The 16,116-nt window shown below is 62.7% G+C and overlaps 1 protein-coding gene across 3 annotated transcripts in view; it reads left to right on the top strand.

Moving 5' to 3' along the window:
- SKI (SKI proto-oncogene) overlaps nt 1-16,116 on the top strand; it is a 67,758-nt gene that overhangs the window by 1,862 nt on the left and 49,780 nt on the right. The gene's annotated exons all lie outside the window — the stretch shown is intronic.

The raw sequence follows: 16,116 nt of genomic DNA on the forward strand, positions 1-16,116 counted from the left end.
GCTGGGGAGCCGGCTGGGGAGCTCCCGGGCCGCTGGACGCCGAGAGCCCTCAGTGGCGGTCCTCGCCGCGTCTTCCTGGTGTCCTGCCCTCCCCCCGCGTTTGCGACTCCGCTTCGGAGCCCCCAGGCTTATGCGGTGGCACACACGGAATGCTGCATCGGCTCAGCTATTCTGAGGAGGCCTCATTAATTCAGCTACTGCATCAAACTTCTTTTTCTAAATCTGTGAATAGATGCTCCCGCCCGGTTTTCTCCGGGCGCCCCTCCAGCGGAGTGTCAGCGTCTCGGTGAGCAGAGAGGGGGCTGGGGATGGAGGGGCCTGTTGCCTGTGCTCGGAGGGGGCCGCCGGAGGGGGCCGCCGTGGGCGCCTGCACAGGCCTCCCGCGGCGCTCCTGCCCGCGGCTCTGGCGCCGCCCGGGTGGCCGCCGGGATGCAGACTGTGGGGCAGGGTTGGGCCAGGCCGGGCAGGGGGTGGGGGGGGTCTGAGCAGGGGGTGCTGGCAGGAAAGGCCCAAGCGTTTGATTTCGGATGACTCGGTGACGGGTGGCGGGATGGGCACCCTCCGTGAACCGCGGGCTTTTCCGTTTGGGGTGCCCGGACCTTCCGCGGCCACTGCGGCCTGGGGGGCCTCCGACAGCAGTTAGTGGCCGCGCCGGGGCAGGGGCCCTTGTCGGGCAGGCTGTGTCCGTGTCGGTGTCCGAGTCGGGGGGCGCGAGGGCTGTGTGGGGTGGTCTCCGGCTCCCAGGGGCTGGCCCTTTGTCACAGCCGCGGCCCTGGGCGCTGTGGTTCTGGGCGCGGCCATCCCCGGCTCAGGGAAGGCGCCAGGCCTGGGCCCTGCGTGGGGAGCCGTGGGACCGTGCCTGGCGGCCCCGGGAGTGGAGGCCGGTGCCGGTGTGTGCGCCGGCCTTCCCGGGAGCCGCTCGGGGCGGCCTTTCTTCTTCCGTGCTTTCCCTGATGCTGCCCTGGAGCTCCTTCGCAGAGGAAACAGGAATTTCCCCACGGATAGGAAGAGTGGCTTAGCCTGAGTGGGTGGGGTCCCCGGGCCACTGTGCCAGCCCGCTGTCCTCGAGCTGGTGGGCCGGACCGGGCTCCCGGCGCTGGGCTTCCTGGGGCGCTGGGGGGCTCTGCTGCTGGCTCTGCCACCCCGCGGACGCCCCGCTCGCCAGCTTCTCTGCTCGGCCTGTGTTCGGGGCTCTGCCTGCTGCCTTGGCTCTGTGACCACGCAGTTGGGAGTCATGGGGTGCGTCGTCCTCTTTAAATGTCCTGGCGCAGCCACGTGCTCGTCCGTGTGCGTGCCGAGGGCCCCGAGTCAGGCGGGTGGAGCTCAGGGTGGGAGGGACCCCCGGCTGCCCAGAGCCGACGTGCGCCGAGAGGAGCTGCTTGGGAAGACCCCCCCACCCCGTCGCACCCCCCCCAAAGCCCTGTCCGTCTCTGATTGCGCCTTCTCCCCGCCTTTGACAGCTTATTTGTGGAATCGGTTTGGGAACGTTTTCAGTTGTTGGGTAGGTTAGTTTAATGGTTTTGACTCACCAAGGATGAGGACAGCAGGGAACAAAGAGTGTGCTGGAATTCTCTTTGTAGGGGACACGGTTCCCCTGGGGCCTTGGGTTCTGTGGAGGCCACGGGAGCTGGAGTGTGTTCCAGGCTGTGGGACTGAAGTGCCGCCCGGGGCTCCTGCCAGCTGGAGACTCGGTCAGTGCTCCACTGCCGCCGGGGCCGGGAGGGGCCTCTGGGGTGCCGGGGAGCCACCTCTGAGCCGCTTCCCCACTAGTTGCTGTCCTCGGCGTCCCGCAGTGGCCCAGTCCAGCTGCGGAACCCCATGGGGCTGCTCCGGGAGCCTCATCGTGCCTCTGCTGGCTGCATGACCTCGCGCCAGTGGCTTCAACTGTGTGTGTGTCCGTGTCCTCGTGTGTGAAGTGGGGACCCTAGTAAGCGGTGTGACGGCGGTGTCGATCTTCCTAGGGCGTGCAGGTGTCCGCTGTCAGGTTGGGGCGGGGATGCGTCATTTTGGTGCTGGGGGCCATGTGGCGAGGAGGTGGGGACGCGGAGACGTCTCCGCTCCTCTGCCCCCTTGCTTCTGTCCCTGCCCCTCCGGCTTGATGCTCACGGTATTTGGGCTGAGTCAGGCCGGTGGCTGTCAGAGGCGGACATTGTTGGCCGCCGGCGTGGCTGCTGCGTGGGGCCTGGCTCCTTGCGGGGCCACCAGAGGCTTCCCCGTCTGGCCGACCGCAGGGCTGTGCTTGGGCTCCAGAAACGCGCTCCTTGGAACTGCTGTCCTGCGGGGTGTCCCGCTTCTCGGGTTGGAGAGTCTGGCCTGTGTGTGTTTCTCGAGCCTCTGAGTTCTTGGAGGGGCTTGTCGCGTGGGTCGTTGTGCTCCAGGGCCCCGCGGTGGCGTGAGTGCCGGTGACTGGGTTTGTCTGAATTCCTCACATGGGAAGTCTTCTGTCACCTGAGACTTTACCCTGGTCACAGGGCGGTGTTTTCTGAAAGTAGAGGCCCGGCCAGCGGCGCTGGTGGCCTGGTGTCTCGTGGCCCTGTTGGAGAGTGACTGCAGCTTCTAAGTGCACCGGCCGGGAAGGGGGTTCCAGCCCGTGGACCCTCCCTAGCGAGGCGCGGTTCGCTCCTTTACGCTGGAGTTCTCTTGGGAAGGAGTGCCGTCAGGAACCTTCCTTCAGGCGGGAGCAGACTCTGACCGTGTGCATCATCTGGGACCCCCTCTTTCCTGGGGGGGCCGTGCTTTACCCTGATGCCGTCTGTTGTGTGGGCAGAGATTCAGAGGGTCAGTTGCCCCTTTGTCCCCTTGTTTTGCTGTAGGCTTTTGTGGGGTTCCGTGGTGGTCTTCTGCCTCCAGACACTTGGATGGGGAACCATCTCAGCTGATGCTCCGAATTATCTCAGGGGTGACCCTGGATGGGCTTTGGCTCCTCCCCCCGCCCCTCCCCCCGCCAAGCACAAGGATGGGGTCTGCCAGTTGGTCTGGTCGCCTGCCCGGATGGAGGCCCCAGAGTGAAGGTTGGGAGTCGTCTCCCATGGGGGCCGCGGCAGCTTGAACGAGGCCTCTGCTTTCTCCCTGTGCCCCGCCGTGGGCTGTGTGAGAGTGGGGAGGGCCGGCCAGGTGCCTCGGCCTGTCTGGGTGTGCAGAGCCGTGTCTGGACGGTCCTCCAGGCGGGGGCTGCCTGTCCGTCTGTCTGCCTGCTCCTCTGTCGGCCACCCTGCTGTTTCCAGGACCCGTTTTTGGAGCTGGACCGGGTCCCTAGCCTCTGGAGTTTTCCCAGGGCGGCAGCTGGCCTGGGGCAGCAGGGTCATTGGGTGATCTTTGTCTGCTCCTGCTACCTCACCGGGGCCCCCAGGCAGCACGGAGCCTTGGGAGTAGGGTCACGGACTCTGGGCGTCTCGGTTTCTCAGCCTTCGGCAGCCGGTTTGTGCAATGTGTGTCTGAGATGTCGGGCCAGGGCAGACAGGCTGGGAGCAGGAGGAAGTCTGGGGGAGTGTGACCGAGCCCCGCCCCACACCCCTGGCTGCGGGGACCTGGGGGGGGAGGCGGTGCTTCCGGGGCAGCCCCAGCTGTCTGGCGGGCGGCGACCGCGGGCGGTGGCCGAGGCTGGCGGCCGGCCGGACTCTTTGTGGCCCGGAGAGTGTTCCACAAGCAGCAATAATGTGTCTCTTTCTAAGGATTGCGAAAGTCGGGAGGATTTCTCCACTGGAGGAATTATGCAAGTTTCAACTGAAATGTTTTTTAAAAGTTTCTTTGTTTTGAGTCAAAATATAGAGGCTGAATGATTTCCTTCAGGTGTGTGAGTGCGGCGGTGGGAGAAGGCCTCCATTCTAGGTCAGGCCCTCGCCCTCCGGGTTTGCTGTCCCCGAGGAAGAGGGGAAACCGGCGAGGGGGGCGGGGGCGGGGCATTGGGCCGCAGCCTGGGCGTGGCCTGGGGACCATGCCCATTGCTCCCCATTTTCTGTTTATCGAGCATCTCAGATGTGGGGGGCAGATCAGAGTTGCTAAGAAGGGACAGGAAGTCGTTTCCTGGGGTGTGGGGCTGTGTGTGGCGGTGGCTCCGCCCCGCACGGCCTCGCTTGCTCCGAAGCAGGTTTCGGGTAGCGTTGGGTTATCCGAGGGGATGAAGAGGCGTGGGTGGCCCTTGGGGGGCTACGTACATGGTCCCCTGTTGCGTGTGCGAGCACAGCACGGTTCCCCACCCCGCCCCACGTCTCAGAGGCTGCTCACTCCTCCGGGACCAGGTGTGGCGTGTCCAGGCAGACTCAGGTCACGCCCGGGAAGCCTCTAGCCTGTCCCCAGGGCTGGCGGTGGGGTCAGCTGTAGCTCTTACGCTGTTCTTCATGGGTCGGGGACACGGTTCTAGAGGCCGGCCCGGACGCCCTCCTGCCTCTGCCGGCAGCATCGCTGGAGGCGCTCAGCGAGGTGGGGCGGTCTTGCCGGTCACAGAGCTTGGGAGCTGGTTTGGGGGGCGAGGGGAAGGCCCTCTACTTCCGGCACTCGCCGCGGCTCGTCCCCTTCCTTACTGAGGGGGCCCGGGCTTGGGCGTGATGTGGACGAGAGGTGGTGGGCATGAGGGGGGCGCCGGGAGGAGGAGCGGAGTGGCCGGGGCGCCTGTGCGTGGGCTGCCGCTGGCCGGGGCGCCATTCTCTGCAGCGTGGCGCCTGCGTGCTGCGCCGGCGTTCGCCAGACGTTCTTGTCCCTTTGGTGATCCTCGTGTCTTCCGTGCTGGTGAGCAGATGGGCTTCCAGAGGGGTCTTGGCAGGAGCCTGGGAAACGGGAGGTCGTCGTGTGTGCGGCGTTTGTGTTTTATCTGCGGTAACTGTTTGACTTAGAAGGAATCAAAGGGCGCGTCGACTTGGTGGTTTTCAGCTTTAGGTGGTGATTCAGGAAGTCTCGGCGCGCTCTGGGCCTCGCAGCCTGCTGTGGTCTGGCTGCCGGGCTTGGTTCTCCGGGCTGCCCTTGTTGCGGTGGGCCTGGGATCTGTGTGTTTGTGGTCGTGTTGTCAGCCTCATGGAGGGCGCAGGCTGGTCACCGCTGGGTCCCCAGAACGAATACTCCTTGAATGACTCACAGAGGCATGAAACCACTGGTTGTTGGGGGCTTTAGGGCAGCTCTGCTCTTAGCTGGAGAAGGCGAGGTGTAGGAACTCTCTCGGGCAGACTGATGTCCCCTGAGGTGCCACTCGTCCTGGTCGTGTGGCGTGGCTTGAAGAAGGTGGCTTGCTTAGACCCGTGGGGGGTGCTCGAAACCTTTATTTGAACCCAGATGCTCGGCTTCTGCTGTGGGACGAAGGTATTGTCAGCTCTGGAAGTGGACTGGCCTGGCCGTGGTGCCTGCCCCGATGTGGCTTCCGTCGGGATAGGAGCGGCCTACTTTGAAAAGAAACGTGTCTTGTTGAGAACAGGCTTCCCGTGGGACCCCCTGTGTTGCTTGGTGCAGAGGAACAGCGCTGTGGGGGGGGGTGGCAGGAGGGCTGGCTGTAGGGCTGCTGTGTGGCTGCAGAGAAGCCCCAGCCAGGGGCTCCTCCTGTCCCGAGGGTGAGCTGGGTTGTGGGGGTCTAAGGGCGCAGGGTGCTGGTGGGGCTCCGGGGTGGCCCTTCTCCTCCTAGCTCTGCCCCTGAGGCCACATACAAGGTGGCAGGTGGGGTGGCAGTCACATGACGGCAGCTCAGCTGCGAATCCCAGCCCCTGGGGCTGAGCCCACAGGACAGGCCGATGGGAAGGAATGGGGCTGAGCCTGCTGGGAGCATATCAGGCATGGGGGTGTGGGTGATGGCTGTGGCTTGGGGTCTTCTGATCAGTGTCAGGTAGCTCCTCTGTCCCACAGGAACTGCCTGCATCATCATAGGAACCGGTTGGTTGTGACTTCATGCCTGGGGACCTGCCCGGAGCCTAGGCCTGGTGGCATGTTCTCCTTTGCAGCCTGCTCTTCCCAGTGGGCTGTGCAGCGGGGGGGGGGGGGGAGGAGGGGAAGGTCTGTCCTGCTTCATGAGCAGGAAGGGACCCCAGTGCTGCCCCGGCCCCACATTCTGGGGGAAGCGCAGCCACGTCCATCACCAGCAGCCTGCAGGGACCCTGGCCCCAGCGAGGCTGGTGGGCTGCCTGGGTCTGAGGCTGGGGGTGTCTGGATGACCTGTGAGTCCCTGTGGTGGTGGGCCAGGTCTGCCTTCCCTTCGGAGCAGAGCCAGCTTCTCGTGCCCTGGCCACGTCTGTCTGCTGTCAGCTGAGTGTCTCTTTGTGATCCCAGCCCCACGGTGCCTGCCTGACTGGGAGGTGAGGCTTCTCGGGGCCAGTAGTGGGGGTAGGCTGGCGGGCACCAGGCTGTGCCCCCTTTCCCACCTCGAGGAAGCTCCGTTTTCACATCCGATCTTCTGTCTCTGCGTACTCAGACCTGGAGTTTGCCGTTGTCACTGCTGCTGCGTGTGGCGTCCGTGGGTCTCGTGGTACCCGTGGTGGTGCTCCCTCCTTGCATGGGGCCGTGGCGGTTTGGGCACCACTTGTGCTGTCTGCCCATCCCTGTGGACACATGCTTCTAATTGCCAGACGTTCTCTGTTCAGAGCCCCTCGGTGCTGCGTGGAAACCGTTGGGACCAGAAATGCCTGTCGTCTCTGCAGACCCGTGTGGTCCAGCCGTGGGGGGCGTGCACGCTGGTCTGCCGCCTACTCGGGCTCTGCGCTAAGGGTCACACAGCAACCCCCGTTTGGAACACCCACGGCCTCTCATCTGCCTGGGCCTCATGGTGCCCAGTCCGGATCCCAAAGCCGCCCTGGCCAGCCGAGTTCCGTGTGTCGTGCTAAGCTCGGGGTCTGCCCTCCCCTGAGCCCCGGCGCTGGTTGGGCCCCTTGGCACAGGGAGCTGTATGTTTCTCGAATGGCAGGGCTGGCGCTTGGTGAGCACGTGGACGAACCAGGGAGGAAGGGGGCAGTCAGGAGTGCTGCTGGCGAAGCTGGGAACCAACCCTCTCCCTGGAGGAAGGGACAGGTGCGCGCGTCCCACATGTGGTTCTGGAATCTGCCGGGCGTTCCCCTCTGGGGTGGGGGCGGTTGAGGCAGAAGCGCTGGGCAGCAGGGAGGTGCTGTCCTCAGCCCTGGCCGCAGTGAGCAGGTCTCCTCCTCTCCCCCTGGGTGGGGGGCCCTGGACCGCAGCAAGAGCAGGAGCTGCATCGGGAGCTGGCCCCGGGCTGGCTGGCCCCGTTGGGGTGGGTGACCCCTGCGGCTCGGGTGCAGTCTGGGCGGCCGCTCCCGGTGTGGCCGCGTGGCTGCGGTGGGTACTGCTGGCTCCGCCTTACCTGCTGCCTCCTGCTTCCTGGCGTTACAACTGTGTTGCCCAAACCATTAAAAAAATTGTGCTCCCAAGTTGAATGATATGCAAATGTAGTCAATTAAGCGAGGGGATTTTAATTAGCAGTTTAAGTTCATGTGTGAAGTGCCTTGCCTTAATTACTTGACAGTTTTGTTGTAAATTTGCTAAGTTTTTTTTGCAGAACTATCAAAACTGTGATTTTTTTTTTTTTTTTAAACATTCTTGTGTGCAGTAAGTGTCGCCCAGCCTGCCTGACCTTCGTCGATTTTGTCTCAGTTTAGGGAGCTCTTGAAGCTGTAAGAACAAGGTCAGCCGCTGGGTTGCCTCGGTGCGGCTCGGTGAGTGACCGCGTGTCCCGTGTTTCCCAGTGTGTGGGGCCTGCTGTGGTCGCGGGCTGCTTACTCGGGTCCAGGAGCCCATGGCAACACCCAGGGCCGGGGCCCGGGCCTGGTCCTGGAACGGAGGTTAGGAAGGCTCCTGACAGAGGGGACCACAGAGGACCGGCTCTGCCCTGATGACCTGTGCCGTGATGGGCCTGGGTCCTGGGTCCTGGCGTGGCCACAGCGTACACCCCGGGTCCTGGCATGGGCCACAGTGCACACCCCGGTTGGTCTCTGACGCCTGCTGAAGGCCCCGGGGAGTTCCGAACTTTGGAGCTTCTTCCTGGCCGTGCGGTGGGGAGCTTCCCTCCTGCATCACCCTCGCCCCTGATCTTCCAAGCCAGAGCGTGGCGTGCACCTTGTGGGCTCAGCCAGGGCCGGCCCCGTGTTCCTTGGCTGCGGCTGGGTGGGGAGTCCGCGCACGTGTCCCTTGGGTTTGTGTTGGGATCTCCTCCTGTCTGTGGGAGAACTTGCTTCACACCCCCGTCAGTGCTGTTGAGATGGTCTCGGGTTACGGAGGGGTCCTCTGTGGTGTTCAGTGAACCCCTAGATTTCCCTGCCTGCTTGGGCTTGATGTCTCTTGTGCACAGAGGCCTTCTATTTCGTCTCTTTAAACATTCACGCGTGAACTGTGATTCCTTTGGTAGATCTCTTTTCTCAGTCTCTGTGACAAACGCTGGGTCTCCGTTCCCTCTGTGATCCATGGGGGCTGAGGATGACAGCAGGGACCTCGCCAGGCTGACGCACAGCACGGCCTGCTGTCGCTGTGGCCCCCGCACCTCAGCCCGTGTGGCCCCGTTGGCAGGTGTGGGGGCCAGAGGGCCGGGCGAGGCGGGGGCGGAAGCTCGGGGGCGGCGCCGGCGCCCTTGCCGTCGTTGCTGGAGCGCAGCCGGCTGTGCGGAGCAGAAGCGCAGAGGAATGACCCGGACCCTCCCTGCGTCGCCCGGCCTCGGCGGCAGGAGTTCCTGTCCACCCCCCCGCCCCGACTCGGGGCCAGTGGGGAGCGCGTTTCTTGCCCCGGCATCAGGACGTGTCTGCAGATGAAGGAAAAGGTGCTGTTATGCTCGGAACTCGCCAGCTGACGCTGAAACCGCGAGACTGGTTGGCACCAGCCCGCGCGCCAGCCCAGCGCTTCGCGGCGTCTCGGTTGCTGGTTCCTTCCGACTGCCCCCTGCCCGCGTGTGCGGCGGGCTGTCATTCTCTCCTAAAGCGAATCCCAGCATCTTACTTCACAGTTTGGCATTTCAGTATCTGACATACCCCTTGTTGCAGAAGGCCATGACCCCGGTGCCAGCGGGGGACTGAGGTCACGCGAACGCCCGCCCGCGTCCGGCTCCCGGCTGTCTCCGTCCGAGTTGGCTCTTCCTTGGTTGCTCCACACGACCCAGGGCCACCTTGCCTGTGGGTGACGTGCCTTCTGTGCACGCACGCCTGCGTGCGTGCACTTGGCCTCGCGCCTGTCCAGTGGGCGGTTCAAAGTCCTCGTGCCGTGGAGGGTTCTGGAAGTAACACCTGGGGTGCTGTGCGTGGCTCCAGGTGACACTTTGGGGAGTGTCCTGCCTCTGATGCTTCCCAGAAGCCTTGTGCAGCCCCAGGGCGAGCAAGGAGGGCAGGTGCCTGCTGGCCGTCGGCCGCTTTGTTCCCGCCCCCGGCCAGGGGGAACCCTGCACTGTGCCTGAGTTTCCCCGGGGAGGTCCTCCCCTGTGTCCTCCCACGTCTGGACCTGTGTCCCCGCGTAGCTGGAACGGCCCCATCAGTCATGCTCCTCTCTCAGCTCACCTGGTGCTCTTGTCACTCCTGTGGGCCTCCTCGTGGCTCTGTGGCCGGTCCCGATTCTGGTGTTGGTGGCCTTCTGGCTTCCCACTTGGGTGGCCGTGGATAACAGCTGCAGCTGGTTGTTGGCCCGCGTGTGTGCGCGTGTCTGGAGCAGGGGCTCGGGGCGAGAGGACCGAGTCGGGCGCCTGAATCCCACGGAACGGTTTCCCGACGTGGCTCCGCCGGCGGGCCAGCCCCTGCAGGGAGGGCAGGTCCTCTGTCCCGTGGTGGCTCTCGGGACAGAGTGAGAGCGTGGTCCGCCCTCACTCTGAGTGCATCTCCGTGGGCACGCGGGAGGTCAGGTGGTGGCGGGTTTCTTCTAGGAGGCTCGGCGGATCGAAGAGGGCACGCACAGCGTCCGCACGACTGTCTCTTCCGCCTCGTAACCCTGCCGGGGTGGCGCCGGTATGTGGTCTGACGGTTTCCCTGCTCCGGCACTGGGAAGGTGGAGGGCCTTTTCTGGGGTTCTTTTTAAAGATTTTTATTTATTTGTTTGACAGAGAGAGACCGCGAGAGAAGGAGCACAAGCAGAGGGAGCGGGGGAGGGAGAAGCAGGCTCCCCACCCAGCAGGGAGCCCGATGCGGGGCTCGATCCCGACACCCTGGGATCGTGACCTGAGCTGGAGGCAGACGATCAACACACTGAGCCCCCCAGGGGCCCCTCAAGAGTTCTTGATTTTACCTGTTACCGAATTCTTTCTCGCATACGCCCACAGAGTTGAGCAGGTGCTCATTTTCCTAACCCTCACGACCTTCGGTTACTGTCACTCTGGGTGTCTTTCTCTGTTTGTTTGGAAGGTGAACATCTCATTGTTTAACTTTTTTCTAGTGGCTTTGGCTGTTGTGTGATTTTTAGAATTTCTGTAATCTGCCTTATGTATTTGTGTTATTAAGGTTAAGAAGTCTATATCACAAAACTTGCTATCTTAGCCATTTTTTTTCAAGTAAGCTCTGCACCCAACATGGGGCTTGAACTTACAACCCGGTTAAGAGTCGCGCGCTCCACCGAGCAAACCAGCCAGACACCCCTCTTGACCGTTTCTAAGTGCACGGTTCAGGGACGTGAGGACGTCCACATTGTCATATGTCATGTTGCGTGTCACGTTTCCATCCGTTTCTAGGATTTTCCATCTTCCCAACCGAGAGTCTGTTCCTGCGAAACACTCGCGCCCCCTCCCCTGCCCCCAGCCGTCCCCCTTCTCCTTTCTGTCCCGGAACGTGACTTCTGTAGGGACCTCCAGTGAGTGGCGTCCTGTAGGGTTTGTGCTCCTGCTTCTGGTGTGTCTCTGCAAAGTGCGTCCACGTTGGACGCGGCCCCGGCACATCGTCCTTCGGGAGGCCGAACCGTCTGTTTCTCGCTCCGACGGGGCGGAGCACGGCGGTTGCTTCCGTGTTTTCCGTGGTTTCGCTCTGAATGACAGCGCAGCCTTGAGCGCAGGCTTGCGGACGCGCTTCTGAGCCCCGCTTCCCGCCCCGGGGCGTAGACCCTGCGGAGAAGCCACTGCTGCTTCCTGGAGCTGCTTCCCTCCTTGGAGGAGCCGGAGCCGCCGGCCTGTTTTCCGCGGCGGCGGCGGCGCCCTCTTCCGCTCGCGCCCACCGTGCCCGAGGGTCTCAGTTTCCGCACGTCCTTGCTGAGGACACTCGTGAGGGTATTTTCAGTGTCTTCGAGAAGGGAGCCGTCCTGGTGAGAGTCAGGTGGCCTCTGCCGGTCCTGCTGTTGGGCGTTTCCCAGACCCCGAGTGCTGGTCCGTGTCTTGTATGCTGTCGGCCACACGGATGTTGTTTTGGGGGAAATGTCTGTTCAGGTTCTTTGTCCTGTTTCGAGTCGGGCTATTTCGTTGGCCTGGAGGAGCCGTGTCTGTGTTCTCCGCCTTAGGCCCGTCACGCTGTGGCGAGTGGCGCGCGGTGTCCTGTCCGCTGCACGTAGTGGGCTCGGCCAGCCCTCTGTTCGTGCGGCTGAGGCAGGGCCGTCTCTGGGCTGGGGACACATCTTTTCTTAAGTGGGTTCTCCACACCCAGCGTGGAGCCCAGTGAGGGGCCTGAGATCCAGCCCTGAGCTGAGACCGAGAGTCGGATGCTCACCCAGGCGCCCCTAGAGACCTCCCCTTCTTTGCAGGAGAGCCTGGTGCCACGGGAGCTCTGGTGCACCTGGACAGGGGCTCATGCCCAGTGCAGAGGTGGCCATGGCCTGTCGGGGTGAGGGGCTGTGTCATTGGGGGAGCAAGTCTCATGGCGGGAGCACGTGTCCTTTTGTTATGGAGCATCTACTGTGTGCCTGGCCTGTGCCCAGCTGGGAGAGGGAACCTGCTTAGGGCCGCAGGGTCAGGCTGGTGGGCTGGCGGCCCCACTGCTCACTGGGCTGAGAGCTACCTTTGCCTTCTGCAGAGGCCTGCACGAGAGCTGTGGCCTGTGCGCGTGTTTGCCTGGACAGGGCCAAGCTTGGGACAGAAGGCTGGGCCGTGGCCTGGGGATGGGAGAGGGTGGCGAGGGGCTGCAGGCTCTGAGGGCGGCTGGGCTGGCTTGGCGCACGCTTTTCCTCCCATCCCCCTTCTCCTGCTTCTTCCTCTTTCTCTTCTTTCGTTTATTTTTACAGAGAGCCCATGTGCACTCACGAGTAGGGAGAAGGGCCGGGCGAGAGGGAGGGAGGGAGAGAATCTGACGCAGACTCCGTGCTGAGCAGAGAGCCCGATGCGGGGCTCGATCCCAGGACCCTGAGATCGTGACCTGAGCCGAAGGTAGCGGCTTAACCCACTGAGCCACCCAGGCGCCCCGCATATCTGGAGAAATTCTTGAAGACAGAAATGGATTCACTGGGACACCTGGGTGGCTCATTCGGTGGAGTGTCTGCCTTTGGCTCAGGTCACCATTTCAGGTTCCTGGGATGGAGCCCAGTTTCTGCTCCTTGCTCAGCGGGGAGCCTGCTTCTCCCTCTCCCTCTGCAGTTCTCCTGCCTGTGCACGCGCTCTGTCTCTGTCTCTGTCTCTCAAATAAATCATTGAAATCTTTAAAAAAAAAAAAGGAACGGATTCACTGAAAGTGATGCTTCTTAACAAAGATCTGCCTTTCTTTTAGTCTCCTCACCAGGTGTGGGTGGCATAAGGGACTCCGTGTGAGGGGACAACAGCTTGGGGACAGCTGAGAGCCCGATGGCCTAACCCTGACTTGGCCCAGCGAGCAGGAGGGAAGGACCGCGGGGCTGCCCTTGGGCGGCAGGATGAAGGGAGACGGGCACCTGAGCGCGCGGGGCGGGCACCTGAGCGCGCGGGGCGGGCTGGGGAGTGTGGCGGCTCCGTGGCCAACGCTGTGGCCGGGCTCCGTGGCCAACGCTGTGGCCGGGCTCCGTGGCCAAGTCCACTGCAGCTTCAGAAAAGTCGGCGGCTTGGAAGCACGTGCCCGGGACCGTCAGCTGCTTTGCTTGCTCTCTCCGCCTGGGAACGTCCTTTCCCGTGAGGCTGGCAGTCGTCTGCGCGGCTCACGGCCCTCTTGTGCGGACGTTGAGGGCCAGGCCTGTTCTGGGCCATGGTTTGCGTTAGTTTGCTTCTGTTGGTTCCAGGAGGCTGGGGGTGACGGGTGGCCTGGGAGACACTGGTCCTTCACGTGGGCCACATGCCACTGTGGTCTGGCCCCTCGTGGGGAGGCGAGTGTGTGTACGTGACCAAGGCTGTGAGGCTGAAGGGGTGGCCGCGGCCCTTCTCCCAAGCCCCAGAAGGCCTGGCCCACTGCCTCTTAGGTTGTTGGCCTGGAGGTCCTGGGGTGGCTCCAGGGGCCTAGGGGTTGTCCAGGCTAGACACATGGGGCCTCCACTGCCCGTGTCCCCATCCCTGGGGCTGCGCTCACCGAGCCGGTGACTCAGCTGCCAGCAGCCATTCCTGTTACTTGGTTCCCAGATGGCCCGTGTTGGCCTCCTGCGTCGGGAGCAGGCGAGGAGCTGAGAGACCTGATGGTCCTGGTCCAGGTGACAGCTCTGTCCCTGTGTTAAGGAGGGTAGGGCACTGTGGGAGGGGGAGGATCCTTGATGTTTGGTTTGCAAATACCAGCTCCCCCCGCCCCCCCAAGGGCTGGTCAGAAGGAAAGCCTGGCTGTGACGTCCGTGGGGAGGGGCGGCCCTTCGTGTTCGGGGAAAGGAAAGCGGGAGTTGGAGGTCTCTCGGAGGCCCCCGGGGGGAGGCTGCTGTCCCGGGGGCTGATGTCTACCTCCCTGCCTCCTCACCTCCCTTTCTCTGCAAGCAGGAGTCCTTGGAGCTTTTTGGTATTTTTGGACAAGTAGGAGTTTCTAGAAGTTCGGAGAGAGACAGAGAGCCTGGGCCCGGGTCTTGTCCTCACTCTGGTCACACCACCTCTCTGGGCCTCAGCTTACCCTCTTGTAGTGGGTGATGAAGGTGCCGTGCTACGAAGTTCTGCACCTTCCGGTTCTTCCCAGAGCCAGGGCGGCTGGCAGGAGGCAGCCGGGCCGGTCGGAGGGACAGCAGCAGGTGCTGTGGGCAGACAGCACGGGGCGTGCCAGGGGCGGGGGCTCCCCGGGCCCATGTCCTGGGGCCCGTGCGGCCCGTTGTCGGTGACCCCCTGCAGGCTGTGCTCCCCCCTGGACTTCCACAGTGTAGTGTCCCCTGTGAGACAGGTGATAGAGTGTCTGACCTGGGTCTCTGTGTGATCGAGTCCACACGGTCCCTGATTCAACCCGCTGGGACGCCGGGAGCCATTCCTGTCTTCGAAGCTGTCCAGGCTGAGGACATCCCAGGCTCCTGGGCTCGGTGCGATTGAGGGTGGCGGCACACGGGTGTGCCCTAAGCAGTGCCTGGGGGTGGGCTCGTACCGGGTTTGATCTTCGGACGACTCCTGGCTGGAGGGAGGGCCAGAGGTCTGTTTCAGAGCGAGGCTGGTAGGAGGTGTCTTCCTTCCTTTCTTCCAAAGGTTTTACTTCTTTGTCGGAGAGCCAGAGCGTGAGCAGGGGTAGGGGCAGAGGGAGAAGCAGACTCCCCGCTGAGCAGGGAGCCTGACTTGGGGCTCGATCCCAGGACCCAAGACCATAACCTGAGCCGAAGCCAGATGCTTCACCGACTGAGCCACCCCAGGCGCCCCAGGATGTGTTTTCCAGTGGGGTGGCCTGTTTTAATTCTTCAAACAGGGCTTTTGGTAATTCAGTCAGCAGTGGTGACTTCATCCACAGCCATGATCTGAACCAGGTAAAATTGACCCCAGAGTGATTTTTATTTTCTTAAATGGGCTCCATGCCCCACGCAGGACTTGAACTCATGTCCCAAGATCGAGAATCACGTGCTCTACTGACTTGCGCCAGCCGGTGCCCCCGACCCCATAGTAGTTCTTTTTTTTTTTTTTTTTTTTAAGATTTTATTTATTTGACAGACAGAGATCACAAGTAGACAGAGGCAGGCAGAGAGAGAGGAGGAAGCAGGCTCCCTGCTGAGCAGAGAGCCCGATGCGGGACTCGATCCCAGGACCCTGAGATCATGATCTGAGCCGAAGGCAGAGGCTTTAACCCACTGAGCCACCCAGGCGCCCCCCCAGAGCAGTTCTTATCTGGAAAAGCAAGGTTTCTCAGGAAATGGAAACAAGGCAGTGAGAACCAGCTGCGGGAGCCGCGGTGGCCTGTCCTGCTCGTGTCCGTGAGGAGCTGTGAGAAGGGGCTCCTGGAGCGGATGTCTCTGGTTGTCGGGCACCTTGGCTGTGGGCTAGGGTCTCAGGGTCTCGGCTCCGTGCTCGACTGGCCTGGCCGGACCGAGAGCGCTCCTCTCCGTCCTCCTGCTGCTGTTGGTCCAGGTCCACACGCACGTCGGATTCCTGGATCGTTGTACTGGAGCGTTGAGCTGGAATTTGATACTGGTTTTTATGACCAGGGTTTGGTACAGTGCCTGAAATTGGGGATTTTGAGAGCTCGGTGTCACATGGCCGCCGCCGCTGAGTGGACTCCAGGGCGGAGTTCATAGTCCCGCACAGCCCATGGCTCAGCGGTGGCTCCTGCCGCGTGGGCCGTCCCGAGGGTGCCTCATACCCCTTTCTGGCCCTCATGTGTTTGCCTGCGTCCTCCAGGTGCGGGCGGCCGAAGGAGGTGCCGAGAGGAGTCTGTAAGCTGCTTCTCCTTGGCTTGGGATTTTGTTCGTCCAGGCTGAGGACATCCCAGGCTCCTGGGCTCGGTGCGATTGAGGGTGGCGGCACACGGGTGTGCCCTAAGCAGTGCCTGGGGGTGGGCTCGTACCGGGTTTGATCTTCGGACGACTCCTGGCTGGAGGGAGGGCCAGAGGTCTGTTTCAGAGCGAGGCTGGTAGGAGGTGTCTTCCTTCCTTTCTTCCAAAGGTTTTTACTTCTTTGTCGGAGAGCCAGAGCGTGAGCAGGGGTAGGGGCAGAGGGAGAAGCAGACTCCCCGCTGAGCAGGGAGCCTGACTTGGGGCTCGATCCCAGGACCCAAGACCATAACCTGAGCCGAAGCCAGATGCTTCACCGACTGAGCCACCCCAGGCGCCCCAGGATGTGTTTTCCAGTGGGGTGGCCTGTTTTAATTCTTCAAACAGGGCTTTTGGTAATTCAGTCAGCAGTGGTGACTTCATCCACAGCCATGATCTGAACCAGGTAAAATTGACCCCAGAGTGATTTTTATTTTCTTAAAT

This window comes from Mustela putorius, unplaced genomic scaffold (assembly GCF_011764305.1).
Source record: "Mustela putorius furo isolate JIRA1106 unplaced genomic scaffold, ASM1176430v1.1 tig00003853_pilon_pilon_pilon, whole genome shotgun sequence".
Lineage (NCBI taxonomy): Eukaryota > Metazoa > Chordata > Mammalia > Carnivora > Mustelidae > Mustela > Mustela putorius.